The following is a 14,733-nucleotide window of genomic DNA, read 5'->3' on the forward strand; positions in this document are numbered from 1 at the left end:
TTCGGAGAGAACAGTGGGAAGCGTCTCGGGGACGCGCCTTCTGACTGGGCGTCACTGCTTAAGGGGGTGACACTCCAGTGGCGGACTGGAGGCTGTGTCAGGGGTGTTTAGAAGTGTAAATAGCGGACAGAATTGAAAGCACAAATGGAGAGCACTCACTGAAGCCGAGTGTCTGCAGCATCCCGGCTGCTCTTCTAGGCGAGGCTGGAGGTGCCGGCCTGTGGGCGGGGTGGGGTGCGGGGGAGGTTCCCGGGGTTGCCCTGGAGGACGGGTTGGGAGTGGGAGCGACCCCCTGCACCTGCTGACCGACTGGCGACTGGGCGGCTGAGCGCTGGGAGCGTCCTGCGCGGCCCTGGGCCCAGGTCCTCGGCTCAGACAACCGGCGGTTCCCTCCCCGTTGGCCTCCCGAGCACCCTGCCTGGTGTCTACCCCGATCTCTTTGGGGGTTTTAATTCCCTTGTTTGAATGTGGGGTACAACTGTGGGGGGGGGAAAGGGCATTGTGAGCGTGCCGCGTGTCTCTACTCCAAGCACGGCCGGGGCGGGACTGGCCTCTCGCCCTGTCCTGGCTTCAGGGCTCTTCAGGACGTCCCCGAGCACGCTCCAAGGACACTGATTCCAGCCCTGAATTCAGAGCATGTGGGGGGCTCCGCTGGGGTGTGCATGAGAGCCCCAGCCCTCCTGTTGTGGCGCCTCCTGGGCCAGGACCATCCCGAATGACCGAGTGGCCTTGGTGCCACTGGAACCTGCAGGTCAGTGATGGGAGCTCGCCCTCCGCACGACCTGATGCTACTGTGACTGGAGGCGCCAGCAGGCGGCTGGACCACCCACGCCAGGCCTCTCCCTGCAGCCGCTGCCGCCCAGAGCGCAGGGGCTGAGACCTCAGAGCCCTCAGCCGGGCCACCGACCCTGCTCCTCCTGTGCCCCCTCTGGAAGGAGACAGACAGCGCAAAGGTTTGGACAACCTTTTACTCTACTTCCAAAGCCGGCCACTTTGTTCCCTGAGGAGAGGCGGTCCCCTAGCTCAGGGTGAAGGTCACCGAAGATTACAGGACACAAAGTAATGAGCACGTGGAACCTGCTTGCATTGGGATCCCAACTGCAGCAGCCAGGGACAGGCCAGCCCACGCCTGCTTCGCGGACTAGCAGTTGTGATGAAGATGTGGGGTGGCGGCGGCCTGGGCTTCAGGTGCCAGACGCAGGCCTCCCAGGGGCAGCACCTGGGTATTCAGACCCTGTCTGAGCGCTGGACAGACAGCAGCACCTCCTGGCACCGTTCTGAAAGGAGGCGTGGGCCCAGGAAGCCTGCCCAGAGACGCCTGGAACTCAGTGCAATTGAACTTGAGTGTGTGGCCGAGGGAACATGGGATCCAGGAGGCAGCTTGATGACCGCAGGTGTTAGGGAGGCCCGGGCCCCGCAGGAGCTGCACGTGTGGCCAGAGGGCGGCAGCGTGGGGCGACGGGGCAGGCCACCCTGTTGCTGGGCCTTCAGGCTTCCCTCCGATGCCCCGGGCCACAGGATGAGCCTGCCCAGCCGTCTGCACCGCAGACTCAGACACACACAGAAAAGTGCTCTCACCTGAACTGTGCCCCTGCATGTGAGGCCGGGCATTCTCCTTTCAGAAACTCTCTCCAGTGTAAATGTTATTTATTAAGACAAAACCCCAACAAACGGCTGAAACACAATCGCTGTGGGCAAGGCCAACCGGGTGGTTTTCAGTGTTGGATGGGCCGGCGTGCTGGCTGAGACCAAGGCACCATGGGCAGACCCCGCCCCTGAAATGGAGAGCGAGTGTATGGAAGGGCCGAAGCATCAGAGAGGAGGAAAGACAGGCAGCGGTCACCTGTGGCGGCCCTGAAGGGCAGTGCTGGGCACCTGCCAGCTCACCTACCCTCCACCAGTGGCAGGTTCCATCGGCACATGGGGGTCTACATTTGAGGAAGGAAAGCTGGGAATGCTGCCACCCGGGAGGCCACAGCCATGTTGGGTGTGGCACCTTCGGGCAACAAGTGAGCAGGTGGGAAGCTGGGGGCCGGGCCAGGCAGCCCGCCTCTCTGAGGAGCAGCCTGTGCCCAAAACACGCAACCTCTCGGCTGTCTGAAAGGCGAGTGCCTGGCGTCCGTCCAGCTTCCGAGGCCCGGGGCAGCCTGGGAGGGAGGCTGAATTCCGGAGAAAAGCATCTCTCTCATTCGGACATTTCCAACGAAGAGAAAATGAACAGGCGACTCAGACTGACCACTCCTGAGGAAGCAGACCACCAGGTCTGCATTTGGGACTCATTGTTGGGGTCAGTGCCACGGCCGCCGCTGGCTGCACTGTCCTCCGGTCATCAGCATTCCCTGCACGTGCTCCGCCGGCTGTCTCACACACACACACACACACACACACACACACACACACACACACACTGCATTATTCACTCAGCATCAACCTTCCGGAGTCCGAACTGGCAGCCGCCACAGCGAGGCACACACGCGTCCGCAGGCTGAGCCCCCCACATCCCCGGGCTGCTCACAGCAGCCGCCCCTCTTTGCTGGCGAGAGAAACACCCCCGTGTTTGCTGTACGTGCCGCTGAAGCCCACCCACGTCCCCCTGTGGTCCTGCCAACTTTCTGCAGGCAAGAGGAGGGCAGAGCTGCAGTGGGAGGGGCCCGGGCTGGAGGCCAGGGAAGGTGCTCAGAGGCCCTGGAGCCGACCGGGGTGGGGGCGCGGGGCGGCCGTCTCCTCCACCGATGAAATGATTCAACATTGCGGCATGCCATCAACTAATTAGTATGATCCTCCCGAGCAGCCAGGCAGGCGGCCTGGAAACAAATGGCCACCCCCCGCCCCCAGCCCCCTCCCCCGCCCCCAGGACTCTTGGGCACAGGCACAGCGTATGCCTGGCTGCGGGCTAGCTGACCACCCGACGACTCAGTTTCCTGGCTGGGGCCCCTGTGCGCAGGGTGGCCGCCCTCGACGTGGCCCCCCCTGGCCCCTGCGCATGTGGACTCACCATGAGCACGTGAAGTCACTGAAGGGTGGGCGCCCTGGATGCAGACGGTGTCCCCGTTAGCCAACTATGTCGCGCCTTTCTCCCCGCCAGCCTCCATGGCCGTCCAGAAGGTCAAGGTCCCAAACAGTGGCCACAGGGTCAAGCCCCAGGCTACGGGCCTCAGGGCGACTCTGGTGGGGCAGGTGAGGGTGGAGAGGCTGCACCCACCTGTGAAGACAGGGCCTGGTCAGGGCAGGGGAGGGTCCCCCTGCCACCCTCTCCTCCCACAGCCCCAGCACCTCCCAGAGTTGCCCCATCTCGGCTGCTCTCAGCCCAGCCAGCCTGTGGACTCTGACTCCGGCCTCCATCTGCCAGCGGCATGCCGAGGGTCTGGGGACCACCTGGGCTTGGGAGCCTGAGGGGCCCTGGCCAAAGGCACTGACAGCAGACTGCCCTCCAGGGAGCACTTCCTTCTGCACATTTAAAAAGCAACCCATGCTCGCCACCCAGCACAGGAAACTAAACTCACCGAGCTGGATAACAAGTCTTGTCAGCTTAAGTCAAGAGAATCCAGTAAACCTTGAATGCATCTCCGAAAGAACAGCCAGCCCCTGGCAGGTGGATGTAGCTGGACTCAGGGGCTGGCTGTTTGCCCCCCACACAGACACGGATTTTGGCTGTGGCTCGGTGCCCTCAGCTTAACCCAAAGTTATTGGGAATCTGCATTTCCAGGAGCAGGAATCGCCTCACCCGGGTTGGCACTGATGCCCGAGAACGGTGGAGAACGGGCTCTGTGGGCAGCGGGCTCCCACCTTGCCTCCCCCACCTCCTGCCGCTTCCCGGCCCTCAGGTCCACCCACTGCTCAGACCCTGAGACACGATACCCAACTTCTCACCTATTTTGGCAAAAACAGCTGGAGGGGCAACAGCACTGTGCCTGTTGCCGGGGAGCCACCGCGAGCTCGCCGCGCAGGGGAGCAGGTCTCCATTCCCGGGGCCCGTGCGCCCCGCTCGCCGGCAGAGTTATCAACAGATTGCAGGGCTGCAGCCGGGGACGTGAGTCAGAGCCAGGACGGCAGACATGCAGCGCGATTCTCAGCACGCAGCTTCCAGAACGCGGGCGAGGAATGCCAGCCGCCTCTGCGCTTGCTTCCGCCGGCGACAGCCAGGGAAGAGGACCGGCGGGAAGCAGGAGCCGTAACCATGGGGATGGGGGAGGCGGATGGCGGCGCTGTGGCCGGCTCCCTGCCGCAGGCTGGGAATGGTTCTTCCCGTGCCCATCACACTGCAGAGCCGATTTAAAGAGACAACCGGCCAGGCTTTGCCTTCGCTCCCAGCAGCGTCGGACAACTCGCCTGAAAACGTCTCCCTGAAGCGAGGCAGGAGGACTGGCGATTTTATTTAAAGAAAAAAGCTCTGTTCGTGGAGGGCTCCACAAACAGAAATGTGACCAGGAAATCGATTTGGGAGGAATTTTCATAGTCCTTGTGTTAAAACATCACGAATCCCAACATGTGCAGCCAGAGGTGTACCCACAATGAGTCCTCCCGGCGTGAGTCAGCGATCCTGCTGGTGTGCACAGCCCCACAGCCCCTGCCCCTTCCAGGCCCCAGTCCCCAGCCCTCAGCCCCCAGCCCCAGACAGAGCGGGGCCAGGGGAGGGAGGAAGTGGGGTCCTGTCGGCAGCGAGTTGGACCCGCCTGAGCTTCGGGGTCTGTACTCAGCCCGTGGGAACCTGGAGGGGAGCCCATCACTCTTCTCTTCAATCTAGAAGGCTGTAACCCCGCTCAGGAGTCCCGGGTCCCTGCTGTCCCTGAATTTTGAGGAGCCTGATTTTATTTTATTTTTTTAAACGCATTTTTATTTATTTCAGAGAGGAAGGGAGAGGGAGAGCGAGCTAGAAACATCAATGATGAGAGAGAATCATTGATTGGCTGCCTCCTGCAGGCCCCACATTGGGGATCGAGCCCACAACTCAGGCATGTGCCCTGACGGGGAATCAAACCGTGACCTCCTGGCTCATAGGGTGACATTCAACCACTGAGCCACCCCGGCCAGGCCGAGGGGCCTGATTTTAATGGTGTCATTAAGAATATAGGAATTAGAGGGGTTCTGTGCTCCGGCTCCTCGGCCTCATGGCACCCTGCCTCTGAGTGAGGTGCTGCCAACGCTTCCCTGTGGAACTCTGAGATAAGTCCTAAACCTCAGGCGAAGGCATGAACCCCAGGGGTGAAGGGCCTTTCCTGGTGCCCAGGGAGTGGGTGTTAGTGGGGAACTTCCTAGGCTGGTTTCCCAGGCCTGTGGGGCAGTTGGAGCTCCCTGGGGGCCCAGGCCTGGGGACAAGAGGGGCAAGGAGGGAGGTGGGGAACCCACTCTGAACTAGGGGATTTTGCCCAGACTCCCCCAGGCAGGGGTGGTCCCCATGGTGCTTCTGCCCCAATGTCCCGTCCACTGCCGCCCCCTCCATCAAGACTGTCCAGGTACAGGGTGCAAGGTGAACGGGTCAACCCCTCACTGCCCTCAGGGGCTCCCCGCCCAGAGATGGCAGAAAGCCAGGGGTAAATAGCCCACCAGGGGCTCAGCTCCCCAGGACGGCTTGCGCAGCTTGGAGGAGGGGACAGGTGCTGGGGCAGCCACCTGGGACTCTGCTGTCACCAGCTGTTCCCTCTGCTCTGTGCACAGCGTTGTGTGCTGTCCCAGTGATGTGTCCTGGCCTCTGAGCAGGGGGCCAGGACCAGAACCAGGGCTCCCCAAATCCCGCAGAAGTGGCTTTGGGAACACACACAGAAGAGGCTGTTAGGAGGGTAAGGTGGGCAGCCTGCCTTGGCCTCCCTAATGGCCTGGGTCTCCACTTCCTCTTTGGAAAGGTCAGCTTTCTGGCACATTCTATGAATGCAGGACTCCCCACTGAAGTCTTTGGATTGCAGGTGTGGGTGTTCGTCAACAGGATAGGCACCTGCGACCTCTGGGACATCAGGGCCCTGACCTTGCTCAGTAGCCGATGTCATCTGTCCCTCTGAGGGAAGTCATTTGGACACAGGGCTGGGTGGCCGATGGCTTTCTGCCACGGGGTGCTGGGCCCCGCTGAGGCTCAGTCCGGGGCTGGGTGCTGTGGGCCCCACCTGGTCAGGGGACAGAGTAACCAGCTGCCCCTACAGGGCCGGAGGGCGGAGCCCTGGTCCCCACATCCAGGACACGTGCTTGGGAGCCAGGTTTCTCTCTGCCCCTCCTGGCTTTTGCAGGCTGTTGGTGGGAGAACAGGAGATGTCTGGGGAGCACGCAGGCCTCTCGGTGGATGGAATCAAAGACCAGACCAAGGGTCTGGAGTGGTCAACACAGTGACTGGGCGTCACTGCATGGCTCAGGGAAGCTCAGGTGCCATCTCCCTGTCTCCCATCCCGTGCATGCAGGGAGTTCTCTAAAAACACAACGTCTCTGGAACGGGAATAGCCTCTGCTTGGCCGCTGACATCTCAGGCCGGACTGGCGTCTTTTCTGAGCATTTTAGTCAGCTTTGGAGTTGCCTCATTTCTAGCCATTGTGTGAGATTCTGAGACCTGAAATCAGGAGAAGCCCCCTGGTGCTGGAGGTGACCTTGCCGCGCGTGTGCAGCCTGGCCCCGGAGGGCACGGGGCGCGAGGCTGGCCTCCGTGTGCGCTCAGCATGCGTGGCTCACAGAGTGGAATTAAAGCCGGGTCTCCGGTTGCCATGGCAACTAGCTGTCTTTCTCCCCTCTCCGCGGTGTCAGTTTGAATTTGTGTAGACCATTTCTAACAAAGATTTATGCCAACAAATTCATTCAGCCCTGAGGTGAAGCCTAGTTTGAGAAGCAAATAATAAAATTAACAAAACTTAGAATGTTCTGACGAGGCCTTTCCATTTGTAACGTGCTTGTCAGGGCCCCAGGAGAAGCCAGGCCCCGGCCCAAGGCCACGGGGAGGTCAATGAGGTATTTTGTGCAGCTTCTCGTTGGCCATTTGCGGCAAATGGACAACTTCAGGTGTTTTGGGGCCCCTTCAGAGTGAGGGTCTCTGAGGGGTTTCACCTGAAAGGCTTTGCCTGGGGCCTGTGTGCGCACGTCCCCGCTGGCTCTCCAGGCACGTCAAGGCTCATGGGTCACGGGCACGGGCCCTCTTGGTCAGGGCTGAGTGGGCCCCCCATGGGCTCTGCAGGCCACAGGGTCAGGCTGGGCATGGGGCGGAGTGGTGACTGCATGGTGAGTGCCCAGTGTTCGTCCCGGGCGCTTTGAGGCCTGGCCTGCCTTCTGCGACCTTCAGGGCCCCTCAGAAGGGCCACTCTGAGGAGACACTTGAAGGGAGAGGACGAAAGTGGGCCACACAAGAAGACACCCTGAAAGTTAAGAATGTCCCCATTTCTCCTTTGCTCTTTCTGGCCTTTCCCAAGTGGTTAGTCCATTTTTATTCCCTTCCTCCCACAAATCACATTTTCTCTTCTCCTTCTTAGTCCTCAGACCCTCCTGGAGCCCAGATCCCTGGCTCTGTCCTTCAGGGGAGGCGTTAAATGAATATCAGGGGACGGCGAGGGGCCGCAGGTGAGTGAGCAGGGTGGGTGATGGGAGTGGGTGTGTAAGGGGCCCATCTTGTGGGGTGTGGGTAGGGATCTTGGACCACTTGCCTCCTCCTCGGGCCTCTTCTGAGCAGGATCCTGAGGGGTGCGGGGTGGGCTGGGGCCCCAGTGTCCACCACGCAAGGATGGGGCTGAAGGGGTGGCGTCCAGCCCTAACAAAGTAAGGATGGAGGGAGACCAGCTGCTCGGGAGCTGTCCACGGTGCTGCCCAGAACCCTGCTGCTCTCACCCACCTGCTGGACACGCCCTCCCTCCAGCTGGGGCCTCCCGGCTCCATCATCTCACCCCGTCTCACCCATGTGGCCCTGCCTGGGCTGGCCCATCAGACAGGGTCTGGCTCAGATGCTTCCGCTGCCCTTGCCACTGCCAGTCGGTTGCCTCCTGCCTGGTTCCTGCCAAGGCTTCTGGCATTTGGGCCAAAGCAATTTTACCAAATTAGATGTGGTCCAAAGCAAGTGGCTCCACCTGGCAGTTTTGTAAGAGAATGCTTTGTTTGGAATTTAGCATTCCCAGGTCACCGGGCTTCTGGCATCAGCACCTCCAGCACAGCACACTTCACATCGCAGGACGCTTCTTCCCTCTTCAAAATATCCTTGCGCCTAAAAAAAAAAAATCCATATTTTAAGTTTCTAATCATGTTTCTCCCTGTTATTCTGGCTTTGAGCTGTTGGAACAACAGGGGTTTGCAACATGGTAACCTCTAACATAGGGATGGTCAGAGGAGCTCCCACCGTCACCTGGCGAATGGTCCACACTTCACAGCAAGTAGGCCAGCAGACGCTTGTGCAAGCCCTTTACACGTGCATGTGAGTATGAGTGAGAGTGTGTGTGACAATGGGCAATAGTGCACATATACATGTGTGAGTGTGATCATGTGTGCACATGTATGTGCACACACACAGGTGTAATTATGAGTGTGCATGCGTAGACATAAATGTATACACATACTGCCGGGAGCCGGTCCATCCTTGCTGTTTCAAGGGACCTGGCATATATGGCATACGGTTCTTAATATGTTTGCTCACCTTCTTGGCACTGTGTTTTAACCAAGGTCACCTCTCCGAGAAAGGTTGAATCCCCAGGTAGGGATTTTCCCCTGAAGTTAGGGAGGGAATAAAACCCCTCAATTAAGTGCCAGCTGGGTAATTAATCACTTTAACTATGAACAAGCATGCTTAAGCTACATAATCTTTACTCCCTGGAATGGAGATAAGAAACGCCCTAACCTTTGTAATAGAGATTGATAGGATTGAATCAACTGGTATAAATACAGAAGTAACAAGACAGAACTTCAGACACAGAACTTAGAAGTAAGAACCAAGAGAGACAGAACCTAGGCACAGAACCTACACAGAACGTTCTCTAGAGACAGAAGAACTTCACTGGAGAGAACATGGCAAAAGATCCTGGGCAGAAACTGGCCTCAGAACCTAGAGACAGAACCTAGCGAGAGAACATGGCAAAAGATCCTGGACTGAACCTGACTACAGAAATTGGCAAGAGAACCTGACTAGAACCTGGTGACTGAACCTGGCTGGAGAACCTAAGCAGAACCTCTCTGGAGATCGAGACCAGAACTTGGCTGGAGATCCTGGCTAGGCTGCTGATCAACTGAACGCTGTCTCCATGTCATTCCTTTTTCGCCGACTCCGTCTACGCCTTTGGGAACCCCTGGACCTGCTGGGGTTGGACCCTGGCATCATACATGAATGTGCATGTGTGCATGTGACTATGTGTGTGCACATGTGCACTGAGACCACCTAGAGGAGGAGGGATTTGGGTTGGTGCCTGACTGGGGCAGGATCATAGATTTTGGTCACCTTATTTTTCTGTCTCCATCTTTTCAGATCTCACTTCCTTGACTATGTATTGTTTCCTTGTAAAGAAAACCCCCAATAAAATCAGTTTAAAAAATAACAAACAATATGAAATGTTTATAGTTGTGACATTAGTTTTTTTTATTAGTAGTGGTTATTTGTTTGCTGCACTATTTGCCTACATTAAAAGGCAAGATAAGAAAAATCACTAAAATTAAATACAAACAAAAAAAAATCAAGAAACAAAAAAAGTGAACTATTTTGAAAAACAGAAACAAACGGAGAAAAAGCCTTGAATTCTGAAAAAGAATCACAACTTGTGACCATCAGTGAGCATTTTCTAAATCCCTCTTTACCCAAACTTGCCCTAGAAAAAACAGTGAGTGGGTGTTCCCCGATGGCCTGCATGTGTGGGGGGCGAACTGCGTTGTGAAGTTAACGAGGATCTGAGCTTCCAGACATTCTAAACTAGATAAACAGTGCGTGGATGTCCCGCCTGTCTGGGGGGCGGGGCCGTGCGAGGCACATGGCCCCAGTGGGGAGGTGGTGATGACAAGCCTGCCCCTCAGAGGCAGTCTGTGATGGGCACATGAACAGTGACATCTGCGGGGATGACAGTGCGTGAGGACGGTGGCAGGGCTGGGGCGCCATCCCAGGAGGACAGCGGCCCCACTACACATGCAGACCTTCCGGGGAAATGCTGTCACCGAGGCTGATGCAGAGAGTGAAGGAGAGACTCGATGGATCAAGACACCCGAGAGCCAGGTGTCCCCAGGGCTGTGGCGACTCTGGGAGAAGAGCAGCTGGGTTCACAGGAAACTTCGAGTCCCCTTCTCCCCTGTTGGCGTGTTTACCTAGTTTAGAAGTGCCTGAAAGCTAAGATCCTCATTAATTTCACAGTGCGGTCCACAGACTCCAAATATTTGACCAGTACGTCCATATGGCCCACAGTTTTCTCCGTGGAGCAGCAGGCGGAAGAGAAGTTTTGAGGAAACGCAGATGGGGGGTGGGTGGGTGGGGGTCAGAGGTAGCTGAGAAGACGCAGCCCTCCCTGCACCTCTTGGGGAGTGTGTGGCTGGGGCAGGGAGCTGAGATCCCGGCCACATTGGTGGCTGGAGGACCCTGATCCACCCAGGGAGCCCTCAGCACCTCGGCCCACCCCCAGCACTGCCATCATCCCTGCCCCGCTTGTCCCCAGGTGGCCCTGACACACCCAACCGCTTTCCAGAGCTGCCTTGGATGCTGAGCTCACACTTCCCTGTTGGGGACACTGCAGTCTGATCCAGCCCCTAATATCCTCCCTGCTCTTTGCTCCCCTCCCCGTGGGCGGGGCCCACAGATCCCGTCTGTGCCTTCTCTCATCACCCCTCGCCCCCCTCCTATGCTCACTGTGGCCTCCCTGACAATTGGCCTCAATCTGTTCCAGCCTCAGACCCACTACTCATCACCCATGGTCCCTGGACCCCTCCACCCAGGGTGTCCAGAGGGGCTCACACCTTCTCCCCCAACCCAGCCTCTTCAGAACTGCCCTGGTGACCAGGCTGCCGTCAGCTCCGCTGGGCAGGTCGTGCCCCTGCAGGCCCAGCTGTACCGCACGCTTCATCTGCTCACAGGTTGGAGACCCACTGCACACATGGGTGTGGGGGAGGGGTGCGTGTGGTCCATGTGCAGCACAGCCCCCATTCAGCCTGGTCTGGAGCTGGGATACCCAGCTCTGGGGATGCGAGGGAGGAGTGCTTGGCTTGGGGACAGGTGGCAGCGATGGAACCTGGGACCCAGAGTCCCAGCAGTGTGTCCCTGCCGCCTGACCACACCACACCCACCCTCCAGTGAGTGACATGAGGAGACAGAGGTCAAGTACAGCCTTGGACTGAGGGTGGAAAACATTACGTGGGTGCTGGGGCCACACTTGACCCAAGGGAACCCTTTGGCCCAGGGACCCCGAAACCCCAGTGCTCGCAGGACGTGAAGGGCCAGGCTTGCAGAGAGTCCATTTCCTACTTTGAACCCCTCCATCGAGCGGTTGAATCCTTAGTCATCTCTCACCCACTGATAAGACAAGCCTTCCTAATCCCGGCTTAATAAGAGATCCCCGATTAAGCTATTTTCTCCAAGGCAATTTGGACACAGCAGATCCATCCAGTCAGGCTTTCTTTTTTTTTTTTGTTTTTTATTGATTTTATTTTTTTTTAATTTTTTTTTAATTAAATCTTTATTGTTCAGATTATTACATTTGTTCCTCTTTTTTCCCCCCCCCATAACTCCCCTCCTCCCAGTTCCCGCCCCACCCTCCGCCCTCACTCCCCACACACTGTCCTCATCCATAGGTGCACGATTTTTGTCCAGTCTCTTCCCACATCTCCCACACCCCTTTCCCCTGCAAGAATAGTCAGTCCATTCCCTTTCTATGTCCCTGATTCTATTATAATCAACAGTTCATTCTGTTCATCAGATTATTTATTCACTTGATTCTTAGATTCACTTGTTGATAGATGCATATTTGTTGTTCATAATTTGTATCTTTACCTTTTTCTTCCTCTTCCTCTTCTTAAAGGATACCTTTCAGCATTTCATATAATCCTGGTTTGGTGGTGATGAACTCCTTTAGCTTTTCCTTATCTGTGAAGCTCTTTATCTGACCTTCAATTCTGAATGATAGCTTTGCTGGATAAAGTAATCTTGGTTGTAGGTTCTTGGTATTCATCACTTTGAATATTTCTTGCCACTCCCTTCTGGCCTGCAAAGTTTCTGTTGAGAAATCAGCTGACAGTCGTATGGGTATTCCCTTGTAGGTAACTGAGTTTCTTTCTCTTGCTGTTTTTAAGATTCTCTCTTTGTCTTTTGCTCTTGGCATTTTAATTATGATGTGTCTTGGTGTGGTCCTCTTTGGATTCCTTTTGTTTGGGGTTCTCCGCGCTTCTTGGACCTGTAAGTCCATTTCTTTCACCAGGTGGGGGAAGTTTTCTGTCATTATTTCTTCAAATAGGTTTTCAATATCTTGGTCTCTCTCATCTTCTGGCACCCCTATAATTCTGATGTTGGTACGCTTGAAGCTGTCCCAGAGGCTCCTTACACTATCCTCGCATTTTTGGATTCTTTTTTCATTTTGCTTTTCCGGTTGGATGTTTTTTGCTTCCTCGCATTTCAAATCATTGACTTGATTCTTGCGCTCCTCTGGTCTGCTGTCGGGCGTCTGTATAATATTCGTTATTTCAGTCCGTGTATGCTTAATTTCTAGTTGGTTCCCCAATATAAGATCGAGGGTCTTATTAGTTTTCGTGTAGATCTCATTAAGTTTATCGGCAGCTTCTAAACAGTTCTTGAGAGACCTTAAAAGTGTGGTTCTGAACTCTATTTCTTCCATTGACAATTTTGTCCTGTTTCTTTGTCTCCGCATTTTGTTATGCTTCCTTGGTGCACCCCCTAGTGGTCTTTGTTCGCAGTCTTATAGATAAATCTTGATTGTTGTAGCTAATTCCAGGGAGGGTTTGACCTCCAGGCCAAGTGGCTATGAGAATCAGCTATGAGTGTCAGCAGTGAGAGAACTTCTGTCCTCTAGGGAGGTGCTAATCTAGCCTTTGCCTGAGGCTATCCGGCAAATGCCTCTGTGCAGGGCTTGGGCGGGGTGGGTCGCACAGGATCAACAGGGTGGGCCGGAGAGAGCAGTTATGGCGGCTCTCAGTCCTGTCCCCAGGGGCTCTGCCTCTCTGAGTCCCAGCACCCGCTGCAAACCTCGGAGAGAAAGCTGCACTCGCTCTGACCGAAGCCAGACAGTCCCGCTTCTCCCGTTTGAGTCTGGGTCCCTAAAGACTCGCCCGGATCTGGAGCTCAGAGTCTGCGACTCCCTCCCGATTGAAAACGCCAACCGCGCCCTCCGCCGCCAGCCCGCTCCGCGCACTCCGCACCTCAGAATTTGACTTCAGCACTGCGCCTCCTCTGAGTGTCCGTATGCGTTTCTCTTTCCTCCTAGTTGTAGGACTTCCACTCAGCCAGCGTTCCTGTGGTTCTGGGTGATGTCCCTTCCGTTTTTTGGTTTCACTTTTGAAGTAGTTGTTCAAAGCAGCAAACTCCGGCGTTAACCTATGCCGCCATCTTGGTTCTCCCATCCAGTCAGGCTTTCAAGTTGACTTTCAAATGTCCCTCAAATGTCCACTCGCCCTTCCCATTCCTGAGAGCCAGTGGGTCCTGGTGTTGATGTGAGCTCACAGGTGCTTCCCACGGCAGAGGGGACCCAGGAGCCAGTCTCAGGGTGTGTGGGTCTAGACAAGGGACCGGCTGTCCAGCAGACAGCGTCTGCTGGAGTCGCTGCTGCTGGACCGGACCCTGATAGCACCTCCCGGTCATCGCTCCAGGAGGGGCTTGGCACCTGGGGATGCTCAGCCCATGTTGGCTGGTTGTGTTTCCTGACCAAGGCCTCCTCAGGGATCTGATGGGACCGCACCTTTCCCTGCAGGGCAGCTCCCAGCTTGGGTGGCTCCCTCTGGACTCCTCCATACTGCCCTGGAGTCCGTGGTCAGTCCTGTGACGGCCCTGGACATTCCTACTTGGCCCGCAAGGTGTCCATTTGTGAAAGCATGCTGGTGCTCATGCCAATGGAGGGGTGGCCATGAGCTCGAGAAGTTCGGTCTTCCTGCCTGGCTGTCTTTGCTGTGTCCGGGGATGCTAGGCCCTGGTTCTCAAAGGGGTCGGTTCAATTTATGCCTGGAGTGCCGACTTCCATCTGTGGAGCACAGACGGTAAAAATCTGGCTGCAGCCTCATCCTGGGACATGACCCACCTCCCTTGGAAGTCCCCTGAGTCCTGATCCACCTCACCTGGGGGTACTGTGAGTCCTGACCAGCCGTGGGCAAACTACGGCCCGCGGGTCGAATACGGCCCGTTCGGCTGTTCCATACGGCCCGCGGAGCCGAAAGAGCGGAGGGTTCTCTTGCTCTCCCCTCCGCTCCTCCACCAGCAGCAGTGTTAACATGGCAACGTCGGGAAACACGGTCGCAGCTCCTTCTTCTGAGTCCAGTTTAAGAACCCATTGTGGCCCTCGAGTCAAAAAGTTTGCCCCCCCCCGGTCCTGACCCACCTCACCTGGAGGTCCCCTGAGTCCTGGCCCATCTCACCTCTAACCGGTGTTCTCTCAGGAGGAATCTGGCCCCGACATCTGTGAGGCAGGAATTCACCTGGGCTTGGACACTGGGAGGAAGCCTGCCTCTGGGAACATGGAACTTCTCTCAATGATGGCCTGGTGGGTTCTCTCCTGGGCCCATTCCCACCCTCCTGACCAGCCCCTCTGGACGGGCCTCTTCTCGGCCTGGTCAGAGCCGCCGAGCTCCTGGTCACACCAGCAACACCTGGGCTGGGGCTGG

The sequence above is a fragment of the Myotis daubentonii genome, chromosome 13 (genome assembly GCF_963259705.1).
Source record: "Myotis daubentonii chromosome 13, mMyoDau2.1, whole genome shotgun sequence".
NCBI classification, from domain to species: Eukaryota; Metazoa; Chordata; class Mammalia; order Chiroptera; family Vespertilionidae; genus Myotis; species Myotis daubentonii.